The sequence below is a fragment of the Papio anubis genome, chromosome 10 (assembly GCF_008728515.1).
Source record: "Papio anubis isolate 15944 chromosome 10, Panubis1.0, whole genome shotgun sequence".
NCBI lineage: Eukaryota > Metazoa > Chordata > Mammalia > Primates > Cercopithecidae > Papio > Papio anubis.
The window spans coordinates 34905440-34921873 of record NC_044985.1 but is presented as its reverse complement, the minus strand read 5'-3'; the positions used below and the strand labels follow the sequence as shown (position 1 = coordinate 34921873).

The following is a 16434-nucleotide window of genomic DNA, read 5'->3' as shown; positions in this document are numbered from 1 at the left end:
CTGAAGAGTAAAGATCTGGCAGAGTTATTTTTAAATAGTAAGTACAATAACCAGCAAAATCTCTGGCAGTCGTAAGAATTGGAAACTTCTACCTGTTTGTCTCCCATTCTGAGTCTCATCTCATTTGTAAAATGGAGAAAATAATAATCACCTTTTGGGGTTATGGGGAGAATTAAAGAGAGTATGGCCTTATCCATGGTTAGAGAGTTACCCAAAAAGCAAGTCTTAAAAACAAAACAAAAACCTTGTTTAACCCATCCTCCTACTTCTCACTTTAGAGACCAGTACATTGTGGTTGGACAGCGGTAGGCTTGGACATAGACACATTGGCCAGTACTCTTCACTATGTTGTTATTATTGACTATTTGAATGTTCTAGATATTCTGGCTTGGGGAGTTGAAGACTACATTTTGAAGCATTAATTGAACAGAGTGGATGTAGCACTAGACTTCTACAATGTCAAGACCCATTTGGAAATGGTTCCCTAGACATTCAGGTTTACCAGAAGAAAAAATCAATGTGCTGAGAATATTAAACTGGATTTTAACTTAAAAAAATGGCTTTAAATGTAATTTTAAACAACTGTTTCAGGTTGAACAAAACCATTCTTTTCGGTTATCCTGGTTTTCTTTGAGTGTTGTCAGTGTTAGTTAATATAAGAATTTTGTCCGAGCGAGTTCTTTACTAGGTGTCTCTTTACCCTGAAAAGCCAAATAATACCCTTATTCCATATGACACCGATACCAAAGTCAGATAAAAGGGGTTTCATTGCAAGACTAAGAAAGAGCTAATTTTCTAAAATTGGAACATTATCTGTCATGTGTTACTACTCTGTAATTATGACTATTATTCTCATTGGGAAAAAAGATATTTCAGGAGGGGAAAAGATTTTTATAAGAGGCTTTTAATGTAAATGGGCAATTATATTAAAATACCGACTTTCATACTTAGACACTGTGTTGTAGATACATTATATTATATTTGATTTAAATTTAGTAAATTATATACATGTGCAAACTTAAAATATATGAGTATTGCTTCCTTAAATGAAAGGCATGAATAGTCTTGTGAAATAGATTTTTGAGAAATGGATTCACAACTTTTATGCTTGCAAAGCTTTTATTGTTAATAGTGCATTGTTTTTTCTTTTTTGGTACAGAATGAATCATTTTCATTTGGCAATGATTCTGAATTTTTTTTTGCAAGAATGATTATGCTTTTTAAATCATTTGTGGGGCTGAACAAAGGACAGTGGTAAAAATAAAAATTATAACCATGATTCATCTTTTTCTAGAAGATGAAGAGAGTACTAAAAATTATGAAGAATCCTTCAGTTTTGCTTTAAGTGATGTACTGAAAGAGAATTCACAAGCATATAGAAAATTTGGACAGGAAAGGAAATAATCACATTTGATCTTTACTGAGTTTAAGAAGTTTACATTGAGTAGCTGTGAGGACAAAATTTTCCAAGCATAATTCACCTCAAATGTCACTCTCAGCAAAAGAAAATCCAAGGTTTGTAGGCCAGAAGTTTATTCAATTTTGGAATCCTTTTAAAGAAAAATAATAGAAGATTAAAAATATATAACAAGGACCAAGGATGGTGTTATTTGGAATGAGAAGAGAAATTAAACAAATTATAAATTTTATAAAATTGACAAATACTACAGATATCATTATATCTGAAAAATGCCTTGATATTTTAAATTATAACTGTCTGACACATCTTGAGAATACCCCTTTCTTTATATTTTTGGCTGTTGAGTTTTGTGTTGCTTTTTTATGTGAAATTATTTTGTAATATTATTTTCTATGGAAAGAATACAAAGACAATTCAGTGTTTCATGTAATATGGTTGACTGAAATCTGTTTGTTATTTTCAATAGTTGGGGTGCCTAAGCTTGACCGCACGCAAATGCACGACTATGTAGCACTGTTGCCCTTTAAACACAGAACTCTAGGCCTGGGTGCAGCAGCTCACACCTGTAATCTTAGCACTTTGGGAGGCCAAGCAGGGAGGGTCGCTTGGGCTCAGCAGTTGGAAGTTGCAGTGGGCTATGATTGCCCCATTGCACTCTAGCCTAGGCGACAGAGCAGGACCCTGGTTCAGAAATAAAATAATAAAATAAACACAGGAGTTTTGAAAAATTCAGTTTCACATAATTTCCAGAAAACAACATAGTTTATCTGTAACCATATACACTGCATTAGTGAGTCTTCCCCAGTAGATGAGAACTTCCGTTTTGATAAGAATGGTAAATGAATCCTCTACTTAGACTTTTACCAGTCTGTTGGTTTGAAGAATTCTCCATAATCTAGCTTTTGGTTCTATACAATTAAAAATTTGTTTCTTCTCTATTGCCCACATACTTCTAGAGCTGGGTGCTGTATGAGACAAATGTATTGCAAAGTGACCTCTGTGCTTGTCCTTCATAGTATGGTGTAGTTGATAATACAAATGTTTCTGGAAGTCATTCCCACAATGGGACAGACAGCAAGGAATAATTTAATTACATAAAGAAACAGCTGTAGGCCACATAAATATATCCTCTGAACCAAATTAAATACACCTTAACTCAGCTTCTTAGCAGGATTCCAATAATGCCTGTAGCCACTCTAATGCCGCCTGACATGACAGACAGAAGTGTGATGGAGAAGTCAGAATGGGAAGATCCAGTAGCTTAAACAATTACAGCTAAAAACAAACAAACAAACAAACAAACAACCTCACTGTTGCCAATTTTGAAAAAACACATTGCAGCACCTCTCCCAGGGCTGTGGCTGGAGGTCTGGAGTGTTAAGTGGCTCTAAGGCTTATGCTCCATTTGCTTCACCATAGATTTGCCTGGGCTCCCAGATGGGGTGGTCGTATGCCAAGGGATGTTTGTGTGTCTTTGTGGACAGACACGAAGCATCCCAGGGAGAACTCCTATTCTAAATTACCTCCTTGGATCGCCTGAGGCCGGGAGTTTGAGTCTGTTGTGAGGTATGATGGTGCCATTGCACTCCAGCCTGGGCAACAGAACAAGACTCTGTCTCTAAAAAATTAAAAATAAATGAATCAATAAATTACATCTTCATCGAAGTTGGACTTGGACCATTAACCATTCATATTTTTCCCTTCAACCTTAGCCTTTCCCTTGGTAGAGTCCTCTTTTTAAAATGCTACATCCCTTAGGAGAGGCACATGCACTTACTTCCTTGAAGCTTTGTTTTTCAGGGTGTTTTCTTCCTTTTTTTCTAAGAAAAGATAAGGATTTATGAGAAGTTTGGGCCTTGGACATGAATAAGGGCTCAGCAAGGGAGAACGAGGGCAGAGTGAGCAAGGGGCGTGAGGTTTTGTGTTGGCTGCGGCAGCCAATGCTAGGGGTTGCTGAACTATTATTGTTACATAGGTGTTAATGTAATTGAGTTGTATGTGTCTGTGCATTTTTCTATAGAGCCATTCCATTTTCTGTACAGATTTCATATTGACTAAGAATAAAAACAATGTCTGCTGCCCTTTTACTATTCTCTGAGGGGTTAACATCTACTCATGTGCAGGTCTGCTGTTAGACAGAGATGCCACTTGGAGCTGACTGTATATTTGGTGATCCTCAATTTACTCATGTCTTAGCTTGTTTATTCTTTTTTGGACCCACCCATCCTTTATGGCTTCTACTCCCTTGATGTTCTTTTTAGCATGGTGCTGAGTATTCAAACAATGCATATGTTTCTAAGCAGAAATTTTATACAGTAAAGATTAAACAGAAACTCAATTGATAAAACAGATACGTGTCAACCTGCCCTGATTGAAACAGGGGCTAGGGCATAAAGCCCTGGCCATGTGGCCTCCTTCTTTGTAGCGGGTCCCTGAGTGGTTCACGGAAGTCCTTACGGCTCCTACTGAAGAATGAAAAACCTGGTGTAGAAAAGTGACTCTTGGATAGACAATCAGAAAGCCTGGATTTTTGTTGTGACTGGCATTTCTACTAGTAATGTGACAATAGGCAAGTCATCAATTGCTCTAAGCCTCGGTTTTTGCATTTGTAAAAAGTGGACAATAATATGTTGCCTTGCTCAGCCTCCATCAAAGTAAGGCTATGAGAATGAAATGGGTTATATATGTGAAAGTCCTTCAAAGTGCTCTACATGTAGGAATTACAGTATCATCCCCTAAGTCTTTTCAACAAAATCACCTTATAGATTATTCAAGTCATGTAATCATAAATGAGAACATCTGAAAGGGTTACCGATGCTACCCTATGTCCTTTATAATATCCCAGGTCAGGTAAGAGGCCACCCCCTCCCTGTATATATTGTCAAGGAAGACAAGAAAATAAGATGACATTTCCAACATGTAGTGGGACCAAAAGCCCAAATACAAAGATAGAAAGGACAATGACTAAGCACCACATGAAAGAAATAAAAAACTTACCAGGTGTTGGCAAATTTCTGCTATGGCTCATGAAATAAGGATAATGCTGTTGCTATGCAGAAACAAAATATTTGGAAGTGACAAATTATCTTATTTTCAGTTTGTGCCCAAGTGTATTTGTTTGCAGAATGTGCACTGTTCATTGACAAGATAGAAGAAGACCTAAAGGGAACTAGAGGAAAATAGAACAGGCAGAGGAAAATGAATGTAAAATACTTGGGCTATTTAGCTTGAAGGAAAAACTAAAGATAACTCAGTTTTAGATCGCTGAAGAATGATCTAATAATTGGCTTTTAGGAAACACAGAGATTTATTGTGTAGAGTACCGTGTACAGTTGGCACTCAACAAAGAACTCACAAGTCCGTTGGAGTTCACAGACACTGGCCTTCAGGGAGAGTCAGAAAATTGAAGGAAGGTGCCCTATCAGGAACATTGGCCCCTCTGCCATCAAGTCCATTTAGTATCATTTCAAAGAGGTGAAAACATCTCTCATTTTTAGAGATGTAATTGATCCTAGATGGGATTAAGGGTGGAATGACATGGAAGAGCTGGATCTGAAGCCTGCTCTTGGAGAAGAGCTGATGATTGACACCAGGAAAGTTCAGAGCCAGGAGGCAGGGAGAGGTAACTGCTTAGCAGCTCTTAAGCCTTCAGAGATGACAGAATCTGCTTTGGTTGCCTGAAGAGATCGTCCTCCACATTAGACAGATAAGGATGGAAAAAACATAATAAGCAGCTTTCCGTAATTGACATATGGGATGAAACTGGCAGGCAGAGAAGCTCAATCTACATCAAGATAAGCTTGGCTTGTGGTCAGGCTGAAGGACTTGTCTTGAGTTGTTTCAAGTTAGTAGGAATGACTTTCCAGGCTGAAAAGCACTGTCAGGGTAAAAAGATGCACAAAACACCAAGTGTCCTCTATGGGTTTGTGGACAGACTTTCTGCATCATTAGTGCAAATCATTTGTCACATTTTACTGTGTTAGTACACATGGAATGAATCTGTGTTCATACTTCTCAATGTCAGAGTCCCAAATACTGTTCACCTGAATCTTATAGACTAAGTAGCAGGTTAGAAATACCTTCACCAAGCAGGCCAGATCAATTGCAGATCTCTTAGAACATGGACAGATTTCCTGTGTATGACACTGTCATCTGTCTATATAAACCACTGGACACGGGCCTGACTACCTTCTAGGTTACTAAAATCATTTGAGAATAGAACATGATACAAAGAATTAAAGGGGTAAGAAACAAGATTTAGCAGTTGCCATGTTTTGCTGTATTTTCCATTCATTTTTCTTTTGGGAAAGATTTTGTTATGTGGTCTAGTTAAAAAGAAATTTTACAGAACCTGTTAATACATAAAACTGGAGAACATTTTTCTTAACTATTTTAAACTATAAGACAAAGTCTGAGCAGCTATCATACTTTACGTAGTGAATTGTTAGAGGTCTTTTGAAAACCAAGAGTTTTGGTCACCTTGACTTTATTTCGTTTTTTCCTTGCTATACCTGATGATAAATCATTACTTGGAGTGATGTAATGTGCACTTGTGTCTCAATTTCATGTTTGTACTGTATTTATACAGAAAACATTCTCCTTTCCAGAGTGAAGTCAATGTACATCACAGGTTAGCCCTGGAAAATGTTGTTTGCTTTTCTGGAATTTGGTTCTGCTCTATCTCAAGATTTCAATGTAAAAAGGTTAGATTTCCACAGGTGGCTTTGCATTAGTCAGAACTGAAATCAGAGTCTATTACTTATAAGAGGTCATGGAGAGCAACTAATTCAAGACACCTGGGGGTCTTGCCCAACATGATACATCTAGTTAATAGGAAAACTAGCACCAGAATGTGTTGAGTGTTCTTTGCATGTAACATATCACAGGAACTTTTGACGTAGCTATATCTGGATAATACTGAAATGGAACTAGACTCAGAGTAGCATTGGGATGCACTTGAGGCTATCAGACACTAGGTGGCATCTGTCTCTTTTTTGCGTCTGATGGGTAGGATTTCAATTGGATTTGTACATTGAGGGGAAGTAGACAATAATTTGCCATCTATGATCTTTGTTCTTGTATAGATTTATGTGAACTAAGCTAGCACCAATGACTCATAAACTAATTTCAGCATTGCAAATGAGAGGTACCAAGTTCTTGGGAGATACAAATAATCTTTGTGAGTACAGCAATTCTAAAACATATCACTTACTTAACCTTCTCAGCTTGGACATTTAGTATCTAGAGGGTTTTAAAACTTCATGACTTTATGAAAATTATAAAAAGGATTGACTGAGAATTAAGCCATTTTATAGAATGAAAATTATATTATTATAATACATAAATGTTGATAAAAATTGGAAGTGTGATATTAATTTCTGATGCCCCATTAGTAGACATTGGTAAACATATGTAATCAGGTATAGTTAAGGGAATAATTTCTGTTCTAAACCAGTCTAATTTTCTTAAATTTTTAGGTTCTATAGATCCTACTCTGAGGTTCTAGGAAAAAAAAAGATTTTCTTCAACTCTCATAAGTTCTTTGTTGAAATGGAACCCTGGAGCAACAGACAGATTAATAAGAGAAAAACAAACAGAAATTTATTAACATGTATATTTTATAAATAACATGGGAAACACCCAAGAGATGAAAAGTCTTAAAGAAGTGGTTTTGAGCAGATTATATACATCTTCAACAAAGAACAGTGACATTTTAGAGAAGTGACAAGACAAAAGAGAGGACTTTGAATCTCCAGTGGCAGCAAATGGTGGGAAGGCAGATAAAGGTGAGTTAGTGAAGCTTGTTAATGTAGATTCCTCTGATCCCATCTCCAGGCTGACATGTGTCCAAAGCTGTCTTCGGTGGTTAATTTTTTTCTCTCCCTGCTAGAGAAGGGGGTCAGGATACCTTTTATCTTTGTAAATCTGCTTCCTGCTTTTCAGCAAATAGACGGAGGGCAGAGAGCTGTTCTGCATCTGCTTGTTCTTAATTCAGTATAACAATCCTTCATATTTTGGGGTGGCATATTCTGGTCTCCCACAATGTATTAATGTTTTTCTCTTCTGTGTTTAAGATGCAGATGTCTTCTGAAGTCAAGAGTCTCTGCTTCTGAGTAAGGGCTTCTGTGAAATCTCTGCTGCTGGTTAAGTTGCCCTGGAAGTGACTTCTTTTTCTTTCCTACAGCTTTGTAGCTTTCTGTGTCTTTACTGAGAGTACACTGTTTACCTGGTTGGCTGCCTCTCTTATTTGGTCCCTTGGTGGCAGGGTAAGAGGGAATTACATTTTGCTTATTTTGGTAGAACTTTTTAAACTTTCAAATACAAGCTGAAAACTGCTCTCCTATTTTATAGAAACATAGATATTACATTTTGCTTTCAAGGAGAATAAGTCTGTAGACAGACAGTATATAGTTGGGCACAGGAGCTATTATAAAATATGAGAACACTATTGACTAGTTCCTCTAATGGTCTCTTAGCCTTGCTTTGTTCCTGAATTTTCATCATGGTCTTAATTACTGCCATGGACTAAGTTATTGTCTCCCCTTACTCTCCATTCATAGGTTGACATCCTAACTCCCAGGGTGATGGTATTTAGAGATGGAGCCTTTTGGGGGTAACTAGGTTTAGATGAGGTCATGTGGTTAGAACCTAGTGATGGGATCATGTTTTTATAAAGAGACACCAGAGAGCTTGTTCTCTCTCTGTCTCTGCCATGTGAAGACACAATGAGAAAGTCGCTGTCTACAGGTCAGGAAGAGAGCCTTTACCTGGCACTGAATCAGCCAGTACATTGATCTTGGACTTTCTGGCCTCCAGACCTATGAGAAACAAATTCCTTTTGTTTAAGTCATCCAGTCCATGGCATTTTGTTACTATAGCCTGAGCAAACAAATTCAGTGACCATCATGTCATGATATTACTTTAAGGGGGAAAAAGAGTACACTTCTGTGTTGCTTAGTGACAGGGATATGTTCGGAGAAATGTGTTAGGCAATTTCGTTGTGTGAACCTCATAGAGTGTACTTACCAACCTAAATGATACATATATTTTTCATGTGAAAACCAAATATCCAAGCACCATTACTGAATATCAATCATTTCCCCTACTTGACCTAAAATGCCAATATCAAGTACCATATATCAGGTTTCTATGTATGCTCCATTATAATCTTCTGAGACCACTGTTTTATATGCAGTCCATCACTGATGGAACTGTTACATGGTGCATGACTGTACTTTTAAAAACTGTGATCAACATGAGCGTTAGACTCTCTTGCTAACAACCCAGCCATCTTTCTGCAATTAGAAGCATCTCAGGTATTTTACTCCTTAATAGTTTCATTTTATACAAGTGCCAGCAACAAGAATCTCTGTTTGCAAGCCCCAGCTGGGAACCAAGAGTGATTGTTTAGGCTGTGGGTGTTAGTGATGGTGGGTGTAGTGGGAGGATGGGTATCATACTGATATTGGCAGAGGGCGCAATTTGACTCATTTAACATGTATAATGGTTTGCACCCTGCATTAAGGATAGTGTGTTTTAAAACTGAGACATTAAGGTAAATAAATTAATGAATACAGATAAAATATTGAGGCAGGAAATTTTAACATGTTAATGTAAATTTCTGTTTGTGGTCATCCTGTACAACTTTAGAAACCAAATCTTATATTAGAATATCAGTTTCACAGACACTTATGGGAATAGATGAATAGCATCTATGTAAAGAAAATCTGAAAAATCCTTGACAAAATCACCAAATGGCAAATGCATTTACAATGCTCTGTAAGAAAAGGGAAAAGCACGAAGAAAACCTCATATAAAACAGGGAAGGGCAAACAAAGGCTCGCTAACATTCTCATTGCTATTATCAATCTTTTTTTCTAGGGCTAATGGCTCTATATAAGACATGCACATTCATCTACCAATGACATCTGTGCAGAGCATGGAACGGCATAGGTTTGTAATTGCTTGCTACCCTGAGCTAGGGAAAATGAACTTCTGACATTTTGGAGGAAACAGACTTTCTTTGGTAAAGTGAGGGTACCCTTGCTGCTTAATGTTCTAAGTTAATTTGTAGACAAAATAATTGGAGAAACTATATGTCTATTACTATTATGTTACTTATAGAAGCAGAGAAATTGTTTTTAAAAACATACATTTGGTATATAAATATGCTTTCTAGGAAGGGCTCCAATTGCAAGTTTATAAGCACTCCAATGTGCTAGCAGACACAAAACTGCTGAAATTCTCAAGGTTTTATTGTGCATTAAGGAGGAGATGAATAGACTTTGATATCAGTCTTTCAATGAGGAAAATTATATTCAGTACTATGCTGGGACAATCAAATCCTTAGTGAAGAACTTTGAGGACCTTGAAAACATATAAAACTGTGAATCCAAGCTCTTACTGGTATTTCTGATACAGCGTATCCTTTCTTATCCTTGAAAGCCATACTCCCTCTCCAAGTAATTTCTTAAGTTCATTCCTTTTGTATGGCCCTGTATCAGCAGTTGCTCTGATAGAGCAAATATTGGTTTCTTTACTTTGTGACCCTGGTGGGAGCTCAGGAGTTGTACTAAAAATGAAATGTTGGTGGCCCCAGATGAAATGTGTCTCTTGGTCTGCTTTTGAAAATTGCAGTTAATCCATTTGCCTAGTGTTCCATTATTGGAACATTAAGCTTGTGGAGTTATTTATATCCTACTGCTAAAGGTCATCACCAAGGTCTGATTTTTCACACAAAAAAATTTGCAACCTCTGGCATAAATGGGTTAATCAGTGTGATGATGTGACACTTGTTCCTATGTTTTCTGGACTACTCATGACATGTATTTCCTCACAAAGATGAATGCCTCCAATAAAAATGAAAGAAGAACTGGTATAATATGCAGTCCCACAATGTACTGGTATCAACCAGAGTACATTATTGCTTGCCTGCAGACTCTCCAGTGACAAAAATGAATTCAATAATAATTCAACAGATATTTATTGAACACTTACTTTATTCCAGGAACTGCATACACAATGGAGAAGAAGACAGAAAAGGCCATGGCCTGATGAAGCTTACATTCAGACGGACAAGTAAGTAAACAAATACATAAGGTAAATAAGCTAAAGCACTATTCAATGTTTTGTTTCAGTTATCTATTCTTATATAGATAATAAGCCATCCCCAATTTAGTGCCTTAAAACAACCGTTTTCTCTTGCTCTTTGATTTTGTAGGTCAGGAATGTGGAGAGAGTTTGGCTGGGTGATGAGCGCCAATCACAGCATTCGCTGGGATGGGGGATGGGGAGGATCTACCTCCAACATGTCTACCACACTGGCACATCCAGTGTCTCAGCGGTGTTGGCCTCTTCCTCTTGGGGTCTCATCTTCTAGGCCCTCTCCAGGTGGCTTGGATTTCCCAAAAAATTGTTGCTCAGGGTGGTCATACTTTTTACATGATGTCTGGCTTCCAAAAGTCACAAAGCAGAAGTTGTCGAAATAGTTAAGGATGATTCTGACAGTGGTACGGTGTCACTTCTCGTGTAATTAGTCTCAGAGTTCACCTAAATTCAAGAAGAGGTTGAAAAATAGACTCCAACCTTAAATGGGGGGTAAGGGGAGGTGGCAGGGTCACACTGTGGAACAGCAGGTGGGATGGGAAATATTTTAGTGTCTATCTTTGGAAAACGCAGTCTACTACATACACAAAGAGGAGTGGATTGCAGGGTTGGGCGTGGGAGCATTTATTTTAGTTGTGGTACCAGCCATGAAAAGGAATAGAGGAAGTTCTAGTTTGAGCAAGTCTATACAAATGGTCAATTGACATTCACATAATGCCTCATTAATGATACTGATGACAGTGATTGGATGAGAAGCGGCAAGCCGAGAAACAGAAATTCTACTAGTCTTGTTTATCCATCTTCTCTGAGCATTTGCTTTAGTTCATTCTTAATCATTTACATTTTTCTTTTATGCCTAATTTTTTTGTTGGAGGTGATACATTGCAATAGTGACTGCTTAGATATGGTTGTGGTACAAGTTTCTGAAATCCAATTAAAGCAAATGCAGACATGTTATCAAGATGGATGTTACCTATAAAATCTTACGTTCCAAATAACTAGAGCAGAGCTTGGTGTTGGCAGCTCCGTGAGATGCAGCAGAGAGCCCATTAATGCCTTTTGCAATGATGTCTGTGACAATCAAGGAGTGTTTTGTCCCTTAATGCTTTTGTAAAATCAATATGGATTATTGATCCCAACTTCTTAAAGACTTCCTAGGAGGTTGTGTATACCATTAGTCGTTCATGAGGTAGTTCAACAATTGGGACATTCTTTTAGTTTTCCATGATTAGAATCCCTTCTAAATCACCAGTCCTTGTTCTACCTAATGCTTTCAAGTAAATAATCCTATGATGTGCTGCACAGAATCTGTTGTATCAGTGGCTTTCGTTTCTTTTTTTCTTTTGATGCTTAAGTGTTTCTGGAGGTATTTGAAAAATGTAGACTCCCAGGTCTTGCCTTCAAGGATTTAGATTCAGTTAGTCTGGAATAAGACCTGGGCATCTGTATTCGGAATACATGCTGGATAATGCTGAGGTAGATGCTCAAATGATTTATCACTTTGAGATAGTAGGTTTATGATGGCTGGTGTCCACAGTAATTAAAATAATTTTTTGAAGGCTGTATAATGATATGAAACCCAGAGTATACTTGATATAGTCGAGGACTATCATTGCACTTGACTGTTACATAATTCTGACTGGACTGAGGCTTCACTGATGCCTCCTTATTTAAGCAGACATTCTTTAAGTGCCGACAATGGAGAAGGGACTATGGTAGGTGCAAAGAGGGTCACAGAGATGAGGAACACGTGATTTTTGTTCCCAAGGAATCTACGATTTTGGCTTTTCATTAGTTTATTTCCACTAATAACTATATTAGAGAATAACTTAATTACTGCAGGTGAAGTGAATCTGAATTTAACTCAATTCAGAGTTAGGAAATTAAAATGCCAATTTACCATCAGTTTGCTTTTGTGCCTTGAGCAAACCTGTTTGTATCTCTAGTGTTCATTTCTCTTCTAAAATAAAGGAGTTAGGCCATACAATTATAAAATATTTTTGTACTTCTAAAATTCAATGTTAAAAACTTCATGTTAAAAAAAACCAATGAGCCAGGTGTGGTAGCTCATGCTGGTAATCCCAGATCTTTGGGAGACTGAGGCAGGTGGATCGCCTGAGGTCAGGAGTTCGAGACCAGCCTGGCCAACATAGTGAAACCCTGTTTCTACTGAAAATACAAAAAATTAGCTGGATGTGGTTGCAGGCACCTGTAATCCCAGCTACTGAGGAGGCTGAGGCAGAAGAATCGCTTGAACCCAGGAGGTGGAGGTTGCAGTGAGCCAAGATCGTGCCATTGCACTCCAGCCTGGGCAACAAGAGTGAAACTGCATCTCAACAAACAAACAAACAAAAACAAAACCAACGAACAAAAGAAGATACAAGAATTGCTAATAAGAACATGAAAAGATGTTCAAAATCCTTAGTCATTAGGGAAATGCAAATTAAATTTCGGTGGGATATCATTTCACATCCACTAGAATGGCTATAATAAAAAAGACAGTAACAAGTGTTGGTGAGGATATGGAGAAACTGGAATTTTCATGTATTGCTGGTGTGAATTTAAAATGGGAGAACTGCTTTGGAAAATAGTTTGTCAGTTTTCAAAAATTTAAATTTACTGTGTGACCCAGCAATTCCATTGCTAGGAATCTACCCAAGAGGAATGAAAGCATATATCCACACAAAGCACACAAAGATTGGTATGCAAATGTTCATGGCAGCATTATTCACCATAGACAAACGTGGGAAATAATCTAAATACCCATCAACTTGTTAATGGATTAAAAATGATATATGCCTGTAATTGAATACTATTTAGCAACAACAAAAAGAATAGGTAACTGATGCATGTTATAACATGGATAAATTTTGAGTGAAAGAAGCCATATGCAAAACAGGACATATTGTATGATTCAATGAACATCCCATAGATGACACGTCCAGACAGGCAAACCTACAGAGACAGAAAGCAGATTAGTGTTTGCCTGCTGTTGGGAGTAGAAACAGTGGGGTGGTGGCTGCAAATGAACATGAGGGAGCTTTTCAGAGGAATCAAATGTTCTCAAACTGGATTTTGGTAATGGTTGCAGGACTCTGTAAATTTCTTAAAAGTCATTGAATTGTACACTTCAAATGGATGCATTTTATAGCATGTCAATACTATAAATATTATATAAATATAACTTTTTATTTTAGATTATATATATACATACATACATATGTATATGTATATATATACTCTAGTCCCATATGGATCTAGTGAATTTCTACATCAGTCAAAGAGAAAAAAAAATCCTTTACATATATGTCCTTTACTCCTGTTTTAGTCCATTTCGTGATACTATAACAGAATACCAAAGGCTGGGTAATTTATAAAGAAAAGGGTTTGTTTTTGTTTTTGTTTCTTTAAGCTCACAATTCTGATGACTGGGAAGTCCAAGATCATGGCGCTGGCATTTGCTCAGCTTCTGGTGAGGGCCACGTGCTGTATCAAGACATGGTAGAGACATGGAAAGGTGAGTGGGTGCATAAAGAAAGCAAACACAAGGAGCAACCTGCTCTCGTGGTAACTGAACTAGTTCTGTGAGAGTGAAAACTCATTCCCGTGAGATGACACTAACCCATTAATGAAAAATCTGCCCCTATGGCTCACCTCCCACTAGGCCCCACCTCTCAACGCTGCTACATTTAGGAATCAAATTTTGACATGAGTTTTGGCAGGGGCATACTACACCCAAACCACAGGAACCCTTTATATTCCTTCTCTATCTATACTAATAGTTTAAGCCCTATCTGAGGGGTAAACTGTAGAACACATGCCTTAAAATGAAGGTAGTTTCATAGCTCTGACAAAATGATAACATTGCAAGTAACATAATAATAAAATACTTATGATCTCTATTATTTTACTTTAGCTCCAATCCTTACATTATCTGATTTAAACCAAAGGAGCAACAACAAATCAAAGCTTGGATTAAGAAAAGGATTGATCTGAAGGGATCAAGAGCCGACTCATTTGCGTTCATGGAGCGTTCTTTTAGAGTACTTGCTTTTACAGATAGACTGGTCTATCGGCAGTGAACAAGCAGGCCTGTTTACGTAGCACTTGGCTTTCTTATAGTTCTAGAGAAATATCAGTGGTTGAGATAATTATACAGTGAAACTAGAGTTATTGTGGGGAAATTGCCTTGTCGAAGATGGGTGTGCAATAATGCAGTCTCTGCAAAAACCCATGCCACAGCCTTTTCATCACTTTATTATTAATTCCTTAGTTACCAATTTATCACGGTAACTAGGGTAAATTTTAAAAAACATGAAAAGGTAAAAAAAAAACTCAACAATTATGCAACCTCAATGTTACAAATTTTTATACCTATTAGATGCAAATTATTCTAAATTTTTAGTATGTCTATATCATTTTAGTTCTTTCCCCTTCTTTTTCATTTTTCTTACATAACCGTGGTTACCAATCGTTTGCTCATACCATGAGCTATTGTTGGAGGTGGATGGGTAAGGTAATCTGAATTATAGAGGCAGGGAAGGTAAATTTCCTTTCTTTTTCTTTCCTGGATCTTGTGTATGTGTCACTTGAGTTCACTTTTTCAGCATGTATCTTTTTGAGTACTAGTTATGTACCTGAATGGTGATGATCAAGAAAGACTTGGTTTCTGACCAGGGACAGTGTCTCATGCCTGTAATCTCAGCACTTTGGGAGGCCGGGGTTGGTGGGTCACTTGAGGCCAGGAGTTTGAGACCAGCCTGGCCAACATGGTGAAACCCTGTTTCTACTAAAAATACAAAATAAGTCCGTATGGTGGTTTATGCCAGTAATCCCAGCTACTTGGGAGGCTGAGGCACGAGAATCACTTGCACCAGGGAGATGGAGGTTGCAGTGAGCTGAGATTGTGCCACTGCACTCCAGCCTGGGTGGTAGAAACTCTATCTCAAAAAAAAAGGTACAAAAATTACTCAAGCGTGGTGATTTATGCCTGTAATCCCAGCTACTTGGGAGGCTGAGGCAAGAGAGTCACTTGAACCGAGGAGATGGAGTCTGGTGGGGGAAGGGGAGAAACTGAAACATAAATGATCAGCACAAATGGTGTGAAAAATACTAGATAAATGCAAACTTGGGTATTATGGGAACTAAGGGGAGGGGATACCTACAGAATAAATCATGCAACCAACCTTGTCCATGGCTTCTCTGTGAATGACTTCTAGGCCTCGATGGTTCAATTGTCTTGTGAAATTTGTGCAACGAGACAGCTAGTCTCATATCTGTGCCAAGAAGTACTATAAATTCCCATTGCTTGAAAAAATATATTCCCCATGATTGGCTGACAATTTGCAATGATGTAACTAGGCATAAATAAATATAATGTATTCATATGAAGATATAAGTAATTCTGGGAGACATGTTTTTAGCTATCTAAATTCTTTAGCCTTAACTGTACACATGCTTTTTGGAAAGTAAGTTCAGGTGGAGGAGAGGAAAGAAAATCTGACGCCCTCAAATACCTTGTTAAGTGAATAAGTGGAAGCTTGTACAACAAAATAGGGATAAAGATAACCGAGAAAGAGAAATGTACAGGAGATTACCCTAACTTATTTCACAGTTTTGCTTAAGGATCTCCCTCACACTACATATAAACTCTGGCAAGCAAAGACTATTGCTGCTTTAAGTTAATGATGGCATGGCCACAGAGAGGAACTTGTGGCTTCAGTCAGAGACAAACCACATGGGTAATTCACTGACCTCTTGCACTGTTAAGAACTGTGACATCCCTTCACTGTGACGTGACATTTGTCATCTGACCTCATTCTCCTAAAATGGTTGCTTTCCCACTGACTTCTGGCTTCACTCCCTCTCAGTTTGGTATCTATGCACATGGACAGCTTTCTGACTTAATC

The 16434-nt window shown here is 37.7% G+C and overlaps 1 long non-coding RNA gene across 2 annotated transcripts in view; it reads left to right on the top strand.

Moving 5' to 3' along the window:
• LOC110740868 overlaps positions 1 to 15251 on the top strand; it is a 138108-nt gene extending 122857 nt beyond the window's left edge. The window contains exons 1-5 of one of the 2 annotated variants that reach the window (XR_002516088.2): positions 1393 to 7206; positions 7605 to 7686; positions 9302 to 9446; positions 10428 to 10498; positions 13938 to 15251. This is a non-coding gene — a long non-coding RNA (uncharacterized LOC110740868). Of the gene's footprint in view, positions 1 to 1392; positions 7207 to 7604; positions 7687 to 9301; positions 9447 to 10427; positions 10499 to 13937 lie in introns of those variants that run through there. The other variant, XR_002516089.2, reaches the window with a different exon arrangement.
• The last annotated feature ends 1183 nt before the right edge of the window (positions 15252 to 16434 follow it).